This window comes from Ambystoma mexicanum, chromosome 2q (assembly GCF_040938575.1).
Source record: "Ambystoma mexicanum isolate Mex_15411 chromosome 2q, UKY_AmexF1_1, whole genome shotgun sequence".
NCBI lineage: Eukaryota > Metazoa > Chordata > Amphibia > Caudata > Ambystomatidae > Ambystoma > Ambystoma mexicanum.
Genome location: NC_090924.1, coordinates 251,722,037 through 251,743,766, shown reverse-complemented (window position 1 = coordinate 251,743,766; position 21,730 = coordinate 251,722,037). Strand labels below are relative to the sequence as shown.

At 50.5% G+C, this 21,730-nt stretch overlaps 1 protein-coding gene across 1 annotated transcript in view; it reads left to right on the top strand.

Annotated features, from left to right (window-relative positions):
- DNAAF5 (dynein axonemal assembly factor 5) overlaps window positions 1-21,730 on the top strand; it is a 629,742-nt gene that overhangs the window by 177,888 nt on the left and 430,124 nt on the right. The gene's annotated exons all lie outside the window — the stretch shown is intronic.

Genomic DNA, 21,730 nt, shown 5'->3' with positions numbered 1-21,730 from the left:
TGTTCACATAGGCTGTTCTCCGCTTCTGCCGTCCTAGTTTCCAGTTCCCCACTCTTGTGTCCAGCGCAGTGATTGTGCCTTTCACTTCCTCTGTCCCTCTCTGAAACTCCGTAGTAAATGCCGAGAGCAGCTCCTGGAGGTCCGACTTTGTGACTGCTGCCGACTGGTCTCCCTGGGGTTGTGGCCCGTGAGCGTTTTCAGCACCTGTCTCCCCTGTCTCCAGGCGTTCCCCTCTCCTGGATCTGTCTGTGGCCAGAGTGGATAAGAGGGTTGCGATGTCGGTTTGCTTGCTGGACTTTTTAGCCATGGTGGATTGGGTTGGGAGCCTGTCAAGGGCACGGCCCACTGTTGGCCTTGGAATGCATTACAAAGAAGAAGGGGGGAGTACGTCTCCGCCGGCCCCCGCCCCCGCTGGAAGATCACTGGCTCAGCTGTTGCAGGTGGGGTATGATTGAGCTCAAGGCCCAAGGGACGCTCTCCGACCAGTGTTGACCGGGTATGTTTTCACTTCTGATTTTGGGGGGGGAGGTTGTGTGGCCCCCGTCTGGCGCTTAATGTGGTGGGGCTGCCTGTGGTTGATCGCCGCTAGGCATCCGTGCTTGCCTCTGCATTGTGTACTTCGGCTACCTCGGGACTTTGCCCCACTAGTGCTGGGTTGAGCCCCCGAACCACTCCGCCTCCGACTTCCGGGCCTAGGCGCTGGCCATGTGTGCTCCCAGAGGGTGGATCTTGTGGGGCTAATATATCCGGATGGCCTTTGCAGCTATTAGTGTCTGAGCTGCTTCTTGTCCTGCTGGCCCAGGTGGAGGGATGCGTGAGCTTCACGCGGAGGTTCCAGTTCGGGCCCGGGAGTCTGCCAACCCCTCCTGCCTGAGCTTTGTTGGGCTACTGCCCCTGGCTGACTTTTGCGGGGCCCGGGCTACCGCCTCTGTTCTTCTCAGCCGGGGTCGGGGGGCTGACATGGACGCAGCATCCACCTCTGGACTGGGCTCCTCTGTTGCAGTGTCTTCTGCTGGGGGTGGGGGGAAGCGGCTCTGCATCCAAGCGGGCCGCAGCGATGGGTTATGCCCCTGCTCCACCCCCACACCGCTCTGCTCTCAGGCCTGGGCCGTGTGAGGTTACTGCCCCCAGCCAACTCCCGCAGGATCCAGCAGCTCCTCCTCTCCTCTCCGGACTCCTGTAATGCGGCTTTTGCGTTGCAAGACTCCCACTTAGCCTCCAGGTTCGGGCATGGGCTCCACGGGGGTGCCGTCATCGGCGGGCCTCAAGACGGCCTTGCTGACGGCTGTGCCGTTGTGTAGTTAGGTCAGGCGGGACCGGAGTGCGGCTGTCCCACTACAAGCTCCCAGACTTCGCGATTGCTGACCTCCCCAGCAGGGGGGGGGGCGTGGGATCCCCACTCCAGCGGGCCGCTTCACCACCGCTGTTAACTCTGGCTGCTGGATCCTCACTCGCTCTGTTGGCCCTCTGCCGTGTCCGGGTTTCGCCAGCCGGGTGCCTCCCACATGTCCCAGGCGGCTGTGCTCGGCTCCGAGACCTGACGTGGAGCCTCTTTGGGGCACAGGGGGGGACGGCGACGCTATGCGCAGAGGAGCGCTGTTGGTCCGTTGGTGCTACGCAGCCGCGGACCCCTGGGTTAACGTAGCATCAGGGGCCCGCCATCTTGTTCTCCTCGGCCTCCCCCGCTGCTTCCCCTCTCGGGTCCCACAAAGTGCTTGATACGGCTGTATCCTGGATCCAAAGGTGACTGGGGCTGACGTAGGAGTTCCGCTTCAAGAATCTTGGCAAACCAGTGTTAAAAAACTGTCTCCCTGGTGCATTATTAAAAGGCGCGTGGTGTCAACTGGGAGCTCTTACAGAGCCGTGCCGACCGCCATGACTCCAAGCCACGCCCCCTTCAAAGCCTTTTTATGCGGACAGTGCATATCGCGCTTGGCGCACAAATACAAAAAATGGGGGGGGGGGCGTTCGAAAACCAACTAACGGCCGAACTCGATAAGGTAGAAAGGCGCCATAAAGAAACAATGGACAAACGGCTAAGGTCGGAAATTACCAAATTGAGGGCTAAGATCAGGGAGGTTACTGAGGAAAGGGCCCAGAAATCATAAACCAGCTGGTCACAAGCATACTATTCAGAGTGACAAACCGATGCGGCTGATGGCCCTGGCACTAAAGCGAAGACAAGCCGCGCAAGCCATCGCATCAATCGGGGATAGGGCATGCAACTTAATGGTCAGCGATGACAGAATTTCTACTCGATTTGCTGAATTCTATCAAGACTTATACCCAGCTTCAGACGCATGCATGGCCTCGCACATTGAAACCTTCTTAGACTCCATAACGATACCAACGATCCCACATGGCAGTGCTAGAAGCCTGTACAATGGGTGCAGAAATATCAAGTGCTATAGCGGCACTTGTGGCCGGTAAAGCATCAGGCCCCGACGGGATACCCATCGATCTCTATAAAAGCATGGGCAATGAGATAGTGCCTAGAGTAGGTATTCAAAAAAGCAGTCACACAGGGCTGGCTCCCGCAATCGATGCTCGCGGCAAACATAATTGTATTTCACAAGGGCGGGAGGGACCTTGAACTCTGCGGCTCCTACAGGCCTATCTCCTTGATAAATGCAAACGCCAAGACACTGGCGAAATGCCTGGCAAGGCACATTGAAATCAGCCTCCCATATATTATACATAAGGACCAAACCAGAAGATATACTGGCAGTAGATGCAGAAAAGGCATTCAACAAGGTGCAGTGGGAATTCATATTCTGGGACCTGCCCCAATGCGGTTTTCCGCCTCTTTTTTAATCCAACTGATCAAACTATTATACACAGGCCCCACTGCCTCGGTGGTTACAAACGGTATGACTTCCCCTGCATTTGAACTGCAATCGGGCACACGCCAAGGGTGCCCACTATCGCCCTTGTTGTACACTCTCTCCATTGAGCCAATAGCGACAAGGCTCTGAGCAGACGACGGTTGGACGGGCATACGACAAGACTGAGAGGAGCACCGCGTGTCCCTCTATGCAGACAACCTGCTGCTCTACATAGGCAGGGGACCCACCGCCCTTCCACATATTCGAGTGATATTGACAGGCTATCTGATCAACTAGAGCAAATCTGAGTTCATGCCCTTGCGACAAGACATCCCGTGGGACCCCGAGGGGGGTGGACCCATTCACACTCCAAAGGCCGCATATTAAGTATTTAGGTTTTAAGGTAAGCGCCTCATTAGACAACCTCCTGTCGCCCAAATCAACGAAGGACCTAGACAAAGCAGTGGCCAAATTATTTATCTGGAAGGGGAAGAAGGTGAGAATTTGCCTCCCAATACTGCAGGCGGCCAAGCCAAATGGTGGACTTGCAGCACCATTGATGAGAGCCTACTACCAAGCGGCACAGATATGCTGGATGAAGCGGTGGTGGGAGGCAACCGACGACTCAAGCTGGAGGGCAATAGAAATTGCACTAATGAAACCACTAAACACCATAGAAATCCTGGCCAAACCCCCCGAACAGACTTCGAGCAAAAAATGTAAAAGCACCCAATTTTAGGACCCGCGATCACTCAATGGTGTAAGCTGAGAGCCACATAGGGAGTACCTACCCATTACGCACCATTATGGTCCAGTATAAGCGCAATCCTCTCATACGGGGTACCACAAACAGTACATCGCAAACAAGAGCTACAATGGGCAGCCAAAAGGCTGATGGATATCAGTGAGGAGCGGATGCTTTTGCAATCTCAGTCCGCATGTAGGAAGCTAGGACTAGACCGAGGAAACTGGCTAACATACCACAAATACATGCCACGATACAAGCCCACTGGACGCGAGATTCCCGACTCCTGGCCCCGGGCCCATGTGAGAAATAGATGGAACAGCACCTAGAGTCCTTCCCGCACCTACAAACCTATCAGATGGCGATCCCCAGCAACCAAGGCAGGAACCTTCCACTGGCGATAGCTTGGTCCGAGGACCTAGGGGTCGAAATTGGCATAGCAAATATCCTAGAATACTACACTGCTATACTGCTAGCCTCAGTGAATCTCATAAACCAAGAAATTCAATGCAAAATCCTGCAATGGCTGTACCACACCCCTGCCAAACTCCACAAGATGGGGATTGCCCCCCACTAATAATGCTGGAGGGGCTGCAGCACATTGGGCACACTGGGCCATATATTTTGTCCATATATTTTGTTGTGGCAATGCCCAGACATCACATCTTTCTGGCGGGGAGTGCACAAGCAAGTGACGGACATAAGGGGGGGGGGGGGCAGACGTCGCCTTTACACCGGAGGTTATGCTTTTGGGGGCTAACGCCGATGAGTGGCACGCAGACACACTAACCCGCAAACTCATTAGCCTCATCCTGTTCACGGCGAGGAAACTCCTGGTCATCTACTCGAAGGCCAAGGCTCCTCCCTCAGCTAAGGAGCGGGCCGCACTCCTCTCAAAAACATGCCTAATGGAAGGCGCCGCACTTACGACACTTTCGACACTCAACCCGGCTAGGGCAATCAAATTCCGGGAAATTATCGAACCCATACATATAGAGCACAGCGGGAAGCGAGGGGCGCAAGGTCATAAATAGGGGAAACACCACCCCCAACGCAGAGGCATACAAGGAGCAGCCAGTAAGACACTGCCCTCAATAAACCTCAACCCAAAGAGATTTAGACATTAGTGGAGCACACTTGCACAAATTTAGGGGGGAGGATGGGCGGGGGGGGGGTTTGAGTTAAACTGGGTTAGGGCAGGGGCAATGTTGGGATACATACAGGAAGTTCCAAGAATGCATTCAAATGTAAACATTATGGGCTGTATTATGCGATATGGGTGCTTGCCTGTAATTGCTCTCTATGCCTGAGTTGCGTTTATAAAACTGAATTAAAAAAAAACAGTGACAAGACTGCATGTACCATGTGCAACGAAGCGACAGAATTCGCCCCTTCTCCCCAAGGGGGATACCCCTCTGTGAGGCTGGGGAGGTGAGCCTGCTCCACAACACCCTACCTAGGGGTCAAGGCAAGTGGGATGTCACAGGGAGAGACTCCCACTCCCCCACCGACCCCCCCCCCCACCCCCCCCATGTTGGGGGACAAGGACTCCTGTTCCCGTGAGGAACTCCCTAAAGCTCTTCTGCACCCTGTGGCCAACATGGCATGCTCTACAATACCAGAAACCTTTAAATATCATGACTGGGACGAAGAAACTCCCAATATATGCTGATATCTTACAGAAAAGGAACAGATCATTTTAAAGCCAAATACCCAATACACTGGGACGAGTACGTTCAATAATGTACACTTAACAATCCTCAGGGAGAGAAGAGAGGGAGAGAGTTGCATACTCGGACTTCGGAAAGGCCCCGCGCTGGTTAACATCTGGAGGAGACAGAGCAAGCACAAACCAGGAATCCTGCGAGTTTGAAACTCGCCTGATCTTGCAGACAGGGCTGCCGAAGCCATGCTGTGACACCAGCACGAGAAACTAGCAAGGCAACAGCCCGAAGAAAGATCATTATATCCTGCAAACCACTCGTCTCAGTGTAAGTTATGAGATCGTTACCCTTGAAGCAAATAAACCTAAACTGGTGGGATACAAGAGAGCGAAGTAATATTTTGAGAAAGGTAGAGTAGACCTCAATACCCTGGGAAAAGATGAAAGCTACAAGACATTTTGTACAAGGAGTGAATATAAACAGAATATTTTGAGCCAACTATACAATTGAACCTGATAAAGAATCAAGTAGGTCAAAGCAAGCAGAGTTCTAATTGGCCAGGAGAAAAAGACTATCCTAATAATACGGCCTTCCCAAGATGTGCTGAAGACAGCAACCAGCATTCTATAGCTTATAAAAGAAGCTTAAAAGGGAACCCCAGGGAGAAGGTAAAACTCCAGGCTGCGAACCCCAGGGAGAAGGTAAAACTCCAGGCCGCATCGGAGGATTAAAGACTGACTCAATAAATCAGGAGAGACTGTTAGAAGATTACATCTTGGTGAAGAATCCTCTACCAGTGGTAAAAGAAGGCGTCCTCCATATAGAAGTTAGTTTCCGTAGTGCTAGGGTCAGTTAGGGTAGTTTTGGACATTCACGACTGACCGATGAGCACCTTAGTTAGAAATATAGGCTGGTACCGCCCATAGCCATAGGGCAAGTTATGTCTTATATATTATTTGAATAAAAACTTGTGAACCATGTCCACAAAGGTCTGAGTCGTTCTTCTGACTCGCCACACATGTTAAAAGGAAGTGTGTTCCCTCATTGATTTTTTTATTTTTTATTTTAATTTCATCTGTCACTGGTCGGCCCATGTTCCAAGTTCAGGTTCCCTTTTATAAAATTAGTTAAGCCAGTTCTGTATTTACCTTCTTCTCCGTTATAAGCAAAGATTCAAAAACAAATCCTAGCGTGCTTTGGGAAATTGGTACGTTCCTGTCTGTTTTTTCTGCAATTTAAGGCAAGGTCACTAATCCATTCAGCCTCAATGCTGAAGAAGGGTGCTGTGCCCTGTGACGAATCACAGGAATTTATCCCTTCTCTCCAGCGGTGAGCTGCCTCCTGTGAGGCTAGGGAGGTGAGCCCACTCCGCAATACTCTCCCTAGGGGTAGAGCCAAGTGGGAGCTTACCAGGATAGACTTTCCCTTTGGGGACAAGGGCTCCTGTTCCCAAAAGAAACTCCCAATAGGACTTTCTAAAACACCATCTTTTAACCTTCCTTATAACAATCTATGTGAAAGCAAGGTCAATGTGTGTTATTGCCAGCGTGAAATTGAGAACCTCCTTACAAGTTCCAATCCCATTGGGACGAGGAAGAAGACCTCTGTAGCAGAAGAGAGTTCACAACAGAAGGAGAAGATGGAACAGCTATTTGGCTAGGGCAAGCCCCACTGCTACGTCAGCCTAGCGAGGGGACGAGCCTGGGAAAATAAACAGAAAGCCTGCGTGTTATAAAGAGCCACCCACTGACTCTGTAGAGCGGCAGAAGCAAGACATACAGCATCTTCCAGTCAGATGAGACAGAGTGCTGACAGATGTGCTATTGTCCATAGCAAGCATGTCAGACGAGCTGAAGCCAGGCTGTAAATGAGGAGAAAGAAGCAGAGATTGGTGGCGCGACCGTGGAGTGTGCGGGTGGACCATAGGTCTGCATAACGATGCCATAACCATTCTGCTTCGGCCGACTGAAGCTGAGCCGATACTGGAGAGACCGGAATGCCATCCATGACAACGAAGAGAGAAGTGGTCAAGAAGACCTGAGATGCCAGACGATGAGTAAAGACAGCCGATCCTCACCAAACGAGAATCCTGGTGATATAAACCCCAAGCACTAAAGGTAACGTCTATAACAGGAGACCCGCGGAAGGCTATGAGAATCATTACTGGAATGCTCATACTTGTCACAGTCGAGAGAGAAAATATAACAAAAGGGAAAGAGTTATTGTTGGAATACTCGTCTTGGCACCGAGAGGAGATATTCAGACCTCCATCTTTGATTTATGTGGGTGGAGTGGATGCTGTTGGAAAATAATTGGAAGGCATTGAAAATGAACAACTAAGTGCAGACCTGGTGCACTTGAAGTATGATTCTAAAATGTTGGAATTGGAGAGCAAAGATGAGGAAATCAGGCTAAAGATGGACTACATGGGGAACAGGTAACCGAGAAACATTCTGAGGATTTTAGGTCTTAAGGAGCAAAAGGGGGAAACGGTGGTTGATGTTGAAGAAAGTCAAGGCGCTTGTGAACACCCTTTTTATTGACGATAGCGGTAAGGAGGTGGAAATTGACAGCGCACACGGAGGCGGAGGTGGCGCAGGAAAAGGTCCTAGCTGGATGTGGACTTCAGAACGTATTCAAGGAGGATGAACATTCTCGATGTCTCTACTGCCTTCATGAAGATAAAACGCACGTGGAGAAGGACTGTGCGTTTTTGCAAGAACATGTCCGAGCGGACGATGAGGGATCATCGTACCTGCCTCACCAACTGGCTGGAGGGGAAGAGCCCAGCAGTGGGTGAGGAAAGAAGTCGGAGCGGTCTTCTAAGTCCTTTGAGGGCGCTCCGGCGACGGGGGCCCAACAAAAGGCTAAGCACCGCGAGTCCGCGGGCACCGGGAGCGCCGAACGGTTTGGCTCCTCGGCTGCCAGGCAGGGCGCACTTTCGCCAACGCTCTAGCTCGGGGAAGAGGAAAGCGGAGAACCCAGGTAAGCTTCGGGAGAAGTCCCGGTCGATCCTGACGACAGCCGAGGGGGAGCAAGGCGGTGACCCACCCCCGCAGGTGAAGTCCTCAGGCGCCTCCAAGGTCGTGAAGGCCTTGATTCACCCGGCTAAATCCTCTATCGAGGGAGTCGTGGCAGCCCTGGCGAAGCCTGTGGAGGCTACCCCAGTGGAGGCGACCTCGGGGCCTAGAGTTTCCCTGTCACCGCAGAGGGAATCCTCTTTTCAGCCCATCATTAAGACCCCTGTGAAAACCCCGGTGGGAAAAGAGGGGGGGGCGGCGGTGCCCGACACGGATACAGCCTCTGAAGAGGAACTGGCTGGAGTCGTGAAAGTCCTGAACAAGGAGTTCCGGTCGCACGGAAGGATCCCGAATCGGTGGACGAGGAAAGTGACGGCGGTGACGAGGAACACGTGGAGGTGGAGGGTTTCACTCCCCATCCGTCGCGCCCGTCGGAGCCAGTCCCTGGGCCACAAGACAACTCAGAGGCGATCTTGATGGCGATCCAGGCCTTGTGTACGGAGATAAGGACAAGGTTGCCCTTACCACCATCTGACGACCCAGCGGAGCCTGGACCGTTAGGAAGCCCTCCAAATAAGCAGAGGAGAATTAATCCACCCCCTCCTTTCCAGCCCTCTCGGCCTGCACAGCCTTCTTCCCCGTCTCTGGAGCCGAGGGATAAGGGAACAGACAGCCACGACGGGGACGGATGAAGACGGTGGTGACGACGGGATGGGCCTTCCATCACCTCCTCCTCCGGCCTCCCCGCCCCGACGAAATGGACTCCTTCCATGCCATGATCGCCAGATCATCCGAGCTCTTCCAGCTCTGCCCCGTGGAAGAAAAGAAGGAAGGGTTCCTCTACCAACGACGGGAGGCCAAAAGGAAGATGGTTCTCTCTGTCCCGTTGCTCGACGACATCATCTGGGACGAGGGGCTGTTGCTCCCGTAGAAGCCATCCACGGCCCCTGCCAAGAGAGACCGGTACGAGATGAAGTACCGGGTTCCGGATTCCGCCCCCATGTGCCTTAGGGCACAGCCTACCCCGGATTCGGTTGTCTCCGCGGCAGCCAAGAAGAAAGCGGCAGGGGCGGCGGCGTCAACTTCGACATCTCCGCCGGACGGCAAAGGGAAGAAACTGGACGCCATGGGACGACGGGTCATCTCGTCGGCAGCAACTACCATTAAAGCGGCCAACGCCCTTGCAATTGTGGCCCGCTACAACAGGGAGCTATGGTTTAAGATCGCTCCCCTGTTGGATTTCCTCCCGGACGACAAGAGAGCAGAGGCCCTAGAGATCCTACAGGAGGGAGAGGTGGCATCGGACCACGCCATAACGGTGGCCACGGACATTGCCGACACCGGCTTCCGCCAGATGGGCAACAGCGTTTGCCTTCGCTGGCGCGGTTGGCTCAAGGCAACCGATTTCCGTGAAGAAGTGAAGACCAGGGTCCTGGACATGCCTTTCGACAGGAACAACCTGTTTGGCAAGGCAGTGGACGAGTCGCTGCAAGCCATTAAGGCCGACACGGAGACGGCTCTTGCCTTAGGCGTTCTCCAGCAACGACGGTCGCCCTTTCAGGGTTCCGGAGGCAAGCAAGGTGCCTCTAAGGGATTTGGCGGCAGCTCCTCGAAAGTACCGCCAGGCGGCTCGCTCCTCGTCGCAGGAGGCCTACAGAAGACGTGGCAAGCAAGAAGGCAACTTCCTATCGTCGCTGGACTTGGAGGACACCTACTTTCACATCCCCATCTTTAAAAAATATCAGAAGTTTCTGCGATTCGTAGTCCAAGGACGGCACTACCAGTTCAAGGCCCTTCCCTTCGGACTGAAGTCAGCACCCAGGGTGTTCACCAAGTGCCTAGCACCAGTGGCGGCTCGGTTGCGCCTACAGGGGATCCACGTCTACCCATACCTGGATGACTGGCTCATCCGGGCAGAGCCAAGGGAACTCGCCACCGAACACACAAGGAAGACCGTCCAACTGCTCACGGATCTAGGATTTTCGATCAACTTCACGAAAGCACACCCGGCACCGTCGCAAGTCGCCCTGTTCCTGGGAGCCAAGCTCGACACAGTGGCGCGACTAGCATTTCCGTCGGAGGAGAGGACGGAGGCCATCCTAGGCAAGGTGCAACGGCTGTCGACCATGGACGTGGTGAAGGTGAGGTTCGTCAAGTCCCTGCTCGGCATGATGTCCTCCTGCATTTACCTCGTGCGCCTTTGCAGACTATGGATGCGACCGCTGCAGGTGTTCCTCAACGCCCGTTGGATGCAAGCGACGGGCAACTTCGAAGACAGGATCTCACTCAACGAGATCTTTCGACAAGCGATCCGGTGGTGGGGCACCCGCACGCATCTGACGGCGGGTATGGACTTCCAGACCCCGGCCCATCAGGAGAAGGTTGACGACGGACGCCTCCCTGGAGGGATGGGGGGCTCATTCCAGAGATCTCCACGCAAGAGGCCTTTGGCTGCTGGAGAAGTCGCTTCACATCCTCGAGCTCCAAGCCGTGTTCTGGGCTCTCGGGTCGTTCCTTCCGTCCCTCAAGGGCAAGGTGGTGAGGATCTTCACCGACAACACCACGACGATGTTTTACATCCGGAAGCAGGGAGGCACCAGATCCCCAGCCCTATACAAGGAGGCCCAGGATCTGTGGCATTGGGCCGTAGCCCAAGGGATGTTTCTGGTACCCTTACACCTGGCAGGAATAAAAAACACCATCGCCGATGCACTCCGCAGGGAGCTGCGCTCGTGCCACGAGTGGGAACTGCGGCAGGATCAAGTGGACCTCATCTTCAGGCGATGGGGCAATCCCCAGATCAACCTGTTCGTGACGGTGGCGAACACCAAGTCCCAGAGGTTCGCCAGCAGGTTCCCCCAGCTGGGGAGCATGGGCGATGCCTTCTCGTTCCCCTGGGACGGCCTGTTCCTGTATACGTTCCCTCCGTTGCGGTTGCTGCTGCGACTCATCAACCAACTGAAACGGCCCTGGTGCAGGATGAACCTCGTCGCACCGGCGTGGCCGAGGCACATCTGGTTCCCGGACCTTCTGGACATGTCAGCGCCCTCCCCCCAGTCAAACTGCCGACTGACGAGGATCTCCTCATCGAGAAGGAGGCGCCATCCTCAACCACGATCCGGCGTCGCTGAACTTGCAGGCCTGGCTCCTGCAGCGCTAGAATTTGGAGGGTATGATATCCCGGCAGACTGCAGGGAGGTACTTGGAAAGGCCAGGGCGCCCTGGACTCTCAAGTGTTATGGACACAAATGGAAGAGGTTCTTTGTCTGGTGCCATGCACAGAAGATTAACCCGCTGCAGATTACGGCCCCTCAGGTGCTGCCTTACCTACTGTCGCTGGCCAAGGCGGGACTGGCGCACACCTCCATCAAGATCCATCTAGCGCCGATCTCCCGCTACTCCAGGACCCTGGGGCGATCATCTCTCTGGTCCCATCACCTGGTGAAGGAGTTAATGAAGGGGCTGTTACGGTCATTCCCGCCGGTGAAGGCTCCGGCCCCGGTGTGGGAGCTCAACATGGTGCTGTCCAGTCTCATGGGTCCGCCATTCGAGCCGCTGCATTCAGCACCGTTGAAGTTCCTGTCATGGAAAACGTGTGTTTCTTGTGGCCATCACCTCCGCACAACGAGTGCGAGAGTTCCAGGCCCTCTCCTGTAAACCTCCATACTTGACTTTTCACGATACGAGGATGGTGCTGAGGACGCACCCCTCCTTCATGCCCAAGGTGCCATCGGACTTCCATCTCAACGAGCCCTTGGTGTTACCTGTTTTCTTCCCATCACCTTCGTCGCCGGCTTAGAGGACTTTGCACTCGCTAGATGTAGCTAGAGTGCTGAAGTTCTATGTGGACCGCACAAAGAGTTTTCGGATGACATCACAGCTGTTTGTGAACTTTGGACCTGTGAACCAAGGGAAGGCCCTCTCGAAGGCTTTCATTTCCAGATGGCTCTCCGGCTGCATCATGCACTGTAACCGGTTGGCAAACCGACCGTTGCCCGGCCGTCCGAGAGCCCATTCAACCAGAGCGATCGCTGCTAACACAGCGTTCCTATCTGGTGTGCCCCTGCTCGACTTTCCAGAGGTGGATTCCAGGGAGGAGTCCAGAGTCAGCCAGGCAGTGCTGCGTAACCTGTTCGCTTAAGGTGAGCCTGGTGAGGAGGTAAGAGATGCTTAATGTTGAGTTGTTGTATTGCTTAATGTTGAGCCTTGCCACCTCCCGTGGTTGTGCATGTGTGTACTGCTGTGTATTCTTATATTCATGAGCATGTGAATCCATGCCAGACCCCATGCTGGAGAAGGAACACGTTACTTACCTGTAACTGTTGTTCTCCAGCATGGGTCTGGCATGGATTCACATGCGAACCCTCCCTCCTACCCCTCTGCGGCTCTTCACTTGGTCATACTGCCACTTTACGTGCTACCAAACTGAGGATGGCTGCCAGGGGAGGGGCTTAGGGAGAGGGTAGTCATTGGCTGGGGGCAGTATGACCCAGAGACCAGTGATTGGTTACTACTAAGAAAGACAGATCAGAAACAAAACTGATACTGATTTTTTCCTTTACCGAGGATTCCCAGCCTGACTACGGGGAATATTCATGAGCATGTGAATCCATGCCAGACCCATGCTGGAGAACAACAGTTACAGGTAAGTAACTTGTTCCTTCACTCTTTGTCCTCACAATGTTCATCAGGCATCATGCTTCGCCCTGTTCTGTAGGCATCCCTCCGTCTGGTTCACTCTTGCCAATCTTACAGTTCCTTTCACATAATTCTTTCTTTTGAATTTACTATGTGGGATTCACCTCCCTTATCTTTCCAATTACTTGCAAGTCAAAGACTTTCGACTGTACAGGGTGTTTTGCTGGACACCTGTAGGACTACTTTGACCTTTTCCATGCGGCTTTCTTAGGGCCTTCTGGTATTGGTATTTCAACAAACAAGGGATTAACCAGATTCTCTCGAGTGAGCACCCACGTGGTGCCGGACCCCCATGCAGCTGGTTTCCCCCTCAATGTTCAAAGTTCTTTGTACTTTTCTTACAACCCCAATTGAGCAAAGCACTAAATGTATAAGTTATACCATAATAATGTACAAGTTTCTCCTAAAGTTTTTCGAAGTAGACACCAGTAGGCTAACAGAGGACAAAATGGCGGCGGCGTCGAAGTCGGACTTCGACTCGACGCGTCCTTCGACTACGTCGAAGCCAAAGGTGGTGTCCATACCTTCGATCAGTGTCGAAGCCTCTCTCGACGACCTCGAAGCCTTCCTCGATCACCTCGAGAATTCCTTCGAGCATATCGAAGCCAGCGTCGATTTCCATCATCTCCTTCGACGCCTTTGTCAAGGAAATCTTTAATACCGATGCCCACAGTGATACCTATGGCTAAACCTAGATCAATGCCACCAGCTTTACCAGATAAAATCTTCCATCCTCAAACCAGGCAGGAATTCTTTAAATCCATGTCCTCTATCTTTGAGGAACACTCCTCTGATGAGGATATTACATCAGCTGGTGTTAAATTTGGGGCAAGAGAAGTTCCTGATGAACTAATAGACCTAAATACCAAAATAGCTAACCTTTATGACTGCCTTCAATCGGCCAGTGGCCTACATACCTCCCCTGAGGTAGAATTTGAAAGACCATACCCTGCAGACCATGAAAAACCTGTGTATAGGAACCTCATGGGAAGGGTCATCGACTTCATGGGGTGGAAGACCGTGTCCCCGAGTTACGACCAGGATGACAGATCTTATTGATGAAGGGCCACAGAAGGACCCGATCCTTCCTTTCCACAAAGCTCTGCAAAAAAGAGTAAAAGCAAATTGGGAGAACCCAGAATCTTTACCAGCTGTCAATAAAAAAAAAAATGTGTGGGAAAGTACAGAGCTTCATCTTCAGATCCAGAATATCTGTCTAAGCATCCCTCACCAGAGTACTTGGTGATTCAAGCTGCGACTGCAAATAGGCAATCCGCTTATCCTTCCATGCCACCTGACGGGGACGATACTAATGTAACTTGTACTTTAGCTAGATTTACATACACCCTGTGGTACTGTTTGAACGCAGCGGCTGAACACATCCCGGAGGGTGAGGAACGGGATGGTTTCCTGGCGATAGTAAGGGATGGAAAGGAGGCTATGGAGGAGGGCCTCAAGTCAGGACTGGACACTGCTGATAGTGTGAGCAGGTCCATGGCATCTAGGACAGTTTTACGCAGATTTGCTTGGCTGAGGAAATCTGGTTTTGCATCTGATGTACAGTCCAGGTTACTCAATATGCCCTTTGACGGGTTGAGGCTGTTCGGCAGCAAGGCAGACGACAGTTTGGAGAAGCTGCACACTTTGAAAGCGGCAGCTAAATCACTCAGCGCCGCTATAAAACAGCCCCAACAACATTCATACACAGGGTCATCTTCCTGGAGAAACCATCCCTTTCGTTTCTACTCCTCTTTTGGAAGAGGGAAGTGGCAGGCCAGTCAAAGAGGTCAACAGAGAAGACCCCCTCGTGGTGGAAAGGGAAAAGGTGCTAGATCAGCCCCAGCAGCGGCTACTTCCTCCTCAGCCGCTTCTGCAGCCGCTGCAAAGCCACTCTGAGGTCTTTACCCACAAAACCCCGGTGGGAGGCTCGGTATCTGAACGAATGGCGGGGCATTACATCGGATGCCTGGGCGCTGTAGATGTTTACTGCATTCCTTTTCTTCAAAGACCTCAAGATCAAAATTGTCAAAATTCCAGATCTGCTCCTTGTGCAGGAGATTTCAACCCTGCTAGGGAAAGGTGCAATAGAACATGTACCTGTAGCGGAGAGGAACAAGGGTTGGTAAACCCCTTGTTTTCTCATCCGCAAGAAGGACAGAGGATTGAGACCCATCTTGGACATAGGAAATTTGAACAAATTCCTCGGGAAGGACAAGTTCAAGATGGTGACCCTTTCTCAAATCCTTCAGGCTCTTCAACTTCAGGACTGGCTGGTATCATTGGACCTACAGGATACTTACTTTCATGTGCCAATCCATCTCAAGCTCAAAGTAACTGAAGTTCGCAATTGGCGGATCTCACTATCAGTTTCGAGTTCTGCCATTTGGGCTGACCACCGCCCAAGGGTTTTCACCAAACTGATGGCAGTAGTGGCAGCGAGTCTCAGGAGAGGGGGGGGATTTACATCTACCCTTACATAGACGATTGGCTAATCAGGGCAAGTTCACCCGAATGAGCCTGGGAACATCTAACCATGACCTGTCACTTCCTACACAAGCTGGGCTTCTTCCTCAATTACAAGAAGTCACGAATGATTCAGCTTTCCTGGATACAACCTCAGGGAAAGCCTTGCTCGCACGTTCTGCAGATAGTAACAAGGTTTCAAAATGCCCGACATCTGGTGGCTTTCGATTTTCTAAGGTTGCTAGGCCTCATGGCATTCTGCATCTTTCTGGTGCCAGAGGCCAGGTTGAGGATGCAATCCCTTCAATGGGCCCTCAGGACTCAGTGGTCCCAGTTTTCGGGAGAGATGTCAGATCTTCTGCAAGTCCCGACCAGAGTGGCCCAAGATCTTCTATGGTGGGCTTGCATGGAAAATATCCTCAAAGGAGAACCTTTTTGGCAACCATGGCCAGAGATAACAGTAGTGACGGACGCCTCACTCACAGGGTGGGGAGCACACACCAACGATCTGACAATCACCGGTCATTGGTCTCCATCGGAGTCCAAACTTCACATCAACCTTTTGGAGCTGAGGGCAATCAGACTAGCGCTGAAGGCCTTTCTGCCCCCTGTACGGGGAAAGAAAGTCCTGATAATGACGGACAACACAGTGGCTATTCACTACCTCAACAACAGAGGAGGCGTAGGATCACTTCCACTGTGCAAAGAGGCGATGCAGCACTGGTTTTGGGCAATGCAAGAAGGAATCTCTCTATTGGCAGTTCACCTAGCCGGAGAGAAGAACACAGCGGCAGATGCTCTGAGCGTGCAGAGCACAGTCTCCCACGAGTGGGAGCTAGCTCAGGAAGTCCTTCTGGAGATCTTTGCCCTTTGGGGAACCCTGCAAGTGGCTCTGTTTGCGACCTAAACCAACCGGAAGTGTGAACAGTACTGCTCAAGGGAATTTCCCCCAAGAGGAGCTCTAGGGGATGCGTTTGTGGTGCACTGGGTATTTCCACTTCTCTACGCGTTCTCTCCAGTCCCTTTTGATTCCTCAAGTAATCAGGAGGTTGAGAAAGTTCTCAAACCATGATCCTAATTGCCCCAGATTGGGCCAGGAGAATGTGGTACCTGGACCTTCTGAACATGTCCATCTGCCCTCCAATTCGTCTTCCACAAAGAGAGGATCTCCTCTCGCAAAAGGAAGGTCAAGTTCTCCATCCAGAGGTCAAAGCTCTCAGCCTTCACTCATGGCTCCCGAGAGGCTGAGATATAAGGATTGGGACCTTCCGGACAACGTTATGGGAATTTTGCTTTCAGCCAGAAGGCCAGCAACAAAATCCTTGTACCGGTGTCGTTGGAAGAAATTCAGTAACTGGTGCAAGGATAAGAATGTGGATCCCTTTTCAATGTAGCATGGTGCTTTCTATTCTTTTACATCTGGCCAACTCGGGCCTCCAGTTGGCACTATTAAAGGATATTTAGCAGTGCTATCTATCTTCAAGCGCTCCTCCGGAGAAGTTTCTTATTTTAAAATGGCTTTTAGATGTTCAATTACTCAAAGGGTTAACAAATGTGTTCCCTCCTACACCTTTTCAGGCTCCCATCTGGGACTTAAATTTAGTTTTAAAATGTCTTATGTCTACCCCTTTGAGCCTTTACATTCTTGTCCTTTAAGGCTCCTAACTTTTAAAACTGTTTTAGTAGTGGCTTTAACATCAGCCCGCAGGGTGAGTGAGTTGCAGGTGCTCTCTTGCAAGCCTCCTCACACCATTTCCCAAAAGGATAAGGTCATTTTGAAGGTCAAACCTTTTTTTCTTACCTAAAATAGTTTGATTTCCATCTATCACAAAAGATCACTTTACCTTCCTTTTACAAAATATCACTTTACCTTCCTTTTACTCTCCTCCGCACGCTAATAAAGAGGAGGAAAGGTTCCACATGCTGGACTCTAAAAGGGCACTCAGCTTCTATGTCTCTAGACTTGAGAGATTTAGACAAACTGATCAGTTGTTTGTCGGTTACACAGGACACAAATTGTGCCTTAGGGTGTCCAAACAAACTTTATTCAGATGGATAATACAAATTGGCTGGGAAAGGGCGTCCAGATGGATTTTGGGCTCATTCAACCAGAAGCATAGCAACTTCTACGGCTCTTCAGAGGGGTGTTCCTGTGCAGGACATTTGTGCGGTGGCAACCTGGTCATCCATGCACACCTTTGTAAAAAATTGTTTAGACTCCCCTTCTTACCAAGGATGCCTTTTTGCAAAAGCCGTCTTTCATTCAGTACATAATTAAAAACCTGGTACTCCCTCCTCCATCACAACTGCTGCGGGAGTCGAGCAATAGTGGGAGGACACAATCCATTCGAAGAACAAGTTACTTACCAACTATAACGTTCTTTTGACTGGATGTTCCTCCCAACCTACCCCTCCGTACAGTTTTTACGCTTTTTGCACTTGCACTTTCTTAAGAGCTTGACATCCTTCGATGCCTGATACAACTGATGCGACCATTAACACAGAAAAAACAGAACTGAGACCAACGGGCGCGGCTGAAGCCCTTTATACGACGGATGATATTGACACTCGACGGTAGCCCTTGAGGGACTACGACTACGTGGCCTTGAGCACAGCGCCCTCTGGCGAAGCTTTTTCCGAGAAGCAGCAAAGCTGTCAGACTATATCTAAGATGAGCAATACGTGGGAGGAACATCCAGTCGAAAGAACGTTACAGTTGGTAAGTAACTTGTTCTTTAACCCTACCACTCAACCAACCGGACCTCACGAGGAGCCACAGCACGAACTCCAAAACTTCCCAGAAATATCAGTAGAGACATTCGTCAAACTGGTAAAACAAAGTAAGAAAGCAGGATCACCCATGGATCCCTGCTCCCCTGACATCTACAAATCAATCCTTGCACAAGGAACGCCATCAGAATATTACAGAAACCTCTTAAATCTGTCGCTCACAACAGGGACAGTACCATGATCCTTCAAATCCGCATATATTAAGCCACTTATAAAAAACACAAGTGGCGACGTGGAAGACCACACCAATTACAGGCCGATTTCAAACATTCCCTACCTGGCAAAACTCCAAGAAACATACGTATACAAATTAACCCAAGAACATGTAGAAAAACACCTCTTGCTAGACCAAGCACAATTCGGCTTCAGACCCGCAAGAGGAACAGAATCAGCACTACTATCCATCTGGGACGACCTAAAAACAAACGCAGACTCCAAAACAACCTTGGCTCTGAATCTGCTCGATCTCTCTGCAGCCTTGGACACAGTAAGCCATGACACTCTAATCGAAATATTAGAAGATATAGGTATAACGGGCATGTCACTACTCTGGATTAAATCATTCCTAGTAGACCGAACAGAAACCGTATGGATAAAACCCTTCAAATCTACTCCACAAGTTAACAACTATGGAGTACCACAAGGATCTTCACTATCGCCACCATGCTTCAACATCTCCTGTAATCGGAATCTTCAAAAAATACATTTTAATGCTACAACTACGCAGACGACACTCAAATCTACAAAATCGAAGATACTGAAGCCGATCACTAAACCCTAGTAGAGTGTCTAAACGAAATCTTTGACTGGATGAGCGCCAACAACTTGAAAATTAACCGAGGAAAGATGATTATGTCAAAAAATCAAGAGAACACCTACATTCCCTGGCCAACGTAGGTAGTAAAAAACCTGGGAGTCCTAATGGACAACGCCCTAACCTTAGAACCACAAATAAACACAATAATTAAGAAATTCTTCTTCCTCCTGCACGCAGGAAGAAGAATCCTACCTTTCCTCTCCTTCACCCACAAAACATTGAAAATCATCGCCCTCATGTCAACAATCAACTACGCAAACAGCCTCTACCTCGGGATGCCGGAATACCTCCTGAAAAAATTACAACGCATCCAAAATGCAGCAGCCAGACTCCTTCTCAAACTATTCAGAAGAGACCACATCGCTTCAGCACAAAACATACTACATTGGCTCCCAATCAAACATTGTATAACGTTCAAAACAATGTGCATAACACACAGGGCAATCAGCGGACAGGGAGCAGAATTCCTACAAAAGAAAATAATCTACAAGCCAACAACACTCCTCAGATCAAGCAATGAAATTCGCCTGGAACCAAAACCATACGTCAAAAAGAAACTAGGGGCTCCTCTTTCTCCCACCTAGCCGCAAAAACCTGGAACAACCTCCCGAAAGAAATAAGAAACACCAAAGACCATCTAAAACCTGGCTCTTCAACACCTCGGAACCCAATTGGAGAAAAAAAAGGGAAAAACAATCAAACAGGAAACACAAAGAACAGATTGACAGAATATATGATGGCACAGACAACACCCAGGACCGACCAAGGGAAACTCCAACAAGAACTAGAGAGACAATGCTAGGTGGAATAGAACACACGCGACAACCCCATGAGGACAGAAATGTAACGAATGCCCAACACTACCAAAAATCTTGCCCACTCATAAGGGACATACGGTACGGGCGTAGATTGCAAGTAAATCGATCCAAACCTAGGTTGCAGCAAATACAAACGGGGATAAAAGGGCTAGCCGAATACAAAGATGGAAACGCGAAAGTAGCTAATTTAGCATAATGACAAAGAGATGAGACAGCCTTATCACGCTGAAACTTAATCACCAAAAGGAAACAACCCTCTGGAAATCACAAAGGAGACACAATAGGAATAAGCATCTCTCCTACAACGAGGATACTAACCAACCCCAAAAAACTACTAAAAACCTCTCCACTCCTCACACATCTCACTCTAACCAAACACAACCACACCTCTTAAAGCTGCAGAAACTCGTACGCACTTCACCACACCTCAACAACAACCACACCACACATACCCCCAAACAACGGCACACGACGGACTCAGAACCGAATAACACAGCAATATGCTCGGTGAACTGTGTTAACCGAACCGAAGCTGCCAACAGCACTTCACAGCTCCCTTGCTCTTCTCCAAACATTGTCCTACTAACACGCCTAACCTACCCCCCCGCCCTTTGTTTCAGATCCGCCAGGGGACCACTCTGGTGGTGAAAGTGTGCGGTACAAATATCCTTTAACATTAACAAGCATATCATGGCGGTGGCACAAATTAAAATATACTGGCAAATGACTTGTGTCCAGGATTATACAATGAGTTTGTTTTTACAAAGAACCTACATTCTCAAATTAATGCCACATACAGACTAATATGCTGGTTATGCAAGAGAGGAAGCTTATAAAAAAAATACAAAAAGGGATCTGGGGGTTAGCCCTCAGAAGCTTATTACGATTACACAGAAACCCCAGATTCACAATCACGGTTAGTTACTGTCTGTGCTGAGTCAGGTTGAAGGTGTCCTGCCCTGTATCTGTGCTACGTCGACTTATAGGGCAAGCAGCTACAGGGTGCCAAGAAACCCTGCCAATCACTCCAGAGCATGAACGGTTCTAGCAACAAAGGGTGGAAAACTACAAATAAAAAGCAGGGAGGAGGAGTGCTTGCAGGCCAGTGGAAACCTTTAGCATTGATACAGCAGCAACATGGCAAATAAATCGCACTGCAACAAGCAAAATAAGTTACAAAAAACTAGAACAAACTCCAATATCCTTCTCACCAATCTGGTAAAAGGTTGGGAGCGGAAAGGAAGAGGAAACTGAAACTAACGAGAAACCTCTTGGACCAAGCTACTGACCTGGGAGTTCACTGCTTTACAGATGCCTTGAAGTACACAGCTAACTGTGCTGTTGAGGAACAGTGGTACAATGGGTTAGTGCAAATTCATGAAAGTAGATGCACTGGAATAAATATAGTGTAGAAAAACAGAGTTGCTAAACAGTGTAGGGCCAGGAAGCAGGGAAATACTGAATACCAAAACTAGTAACGAGGAATAAGAGGGTCAGCATTATAGGAACCACTAGGTCAGTGGGCAATTATGGAATGATGCAGACCGAGGCATTTAAAGTTGATCATTGTCTTTGGGGATAAACGTGCTCGCACCTACCAGCCACGGACATCTAGTATCCTCCACCCACCCTTGGCCTGCTGTGTTTACCAATGGTAAGAGAATTCTGAAATTAAACCCTAACACTTAAAAACCATTAGCGTCCTATTCCAGAAGGTTTTGAAGCAATTTTCAAACTAGAGTGAATCATGAAGTATAATTATATACATTGATATATGGTGGTTATGCACAGTTTAGTTTCTTTGTTTATACCGTACGCCTAACCCTGAGGTAACTGGGCGCCGGAGACTTAGAGCATGTTACAACAGAATATAGACATACAAGAAATAAC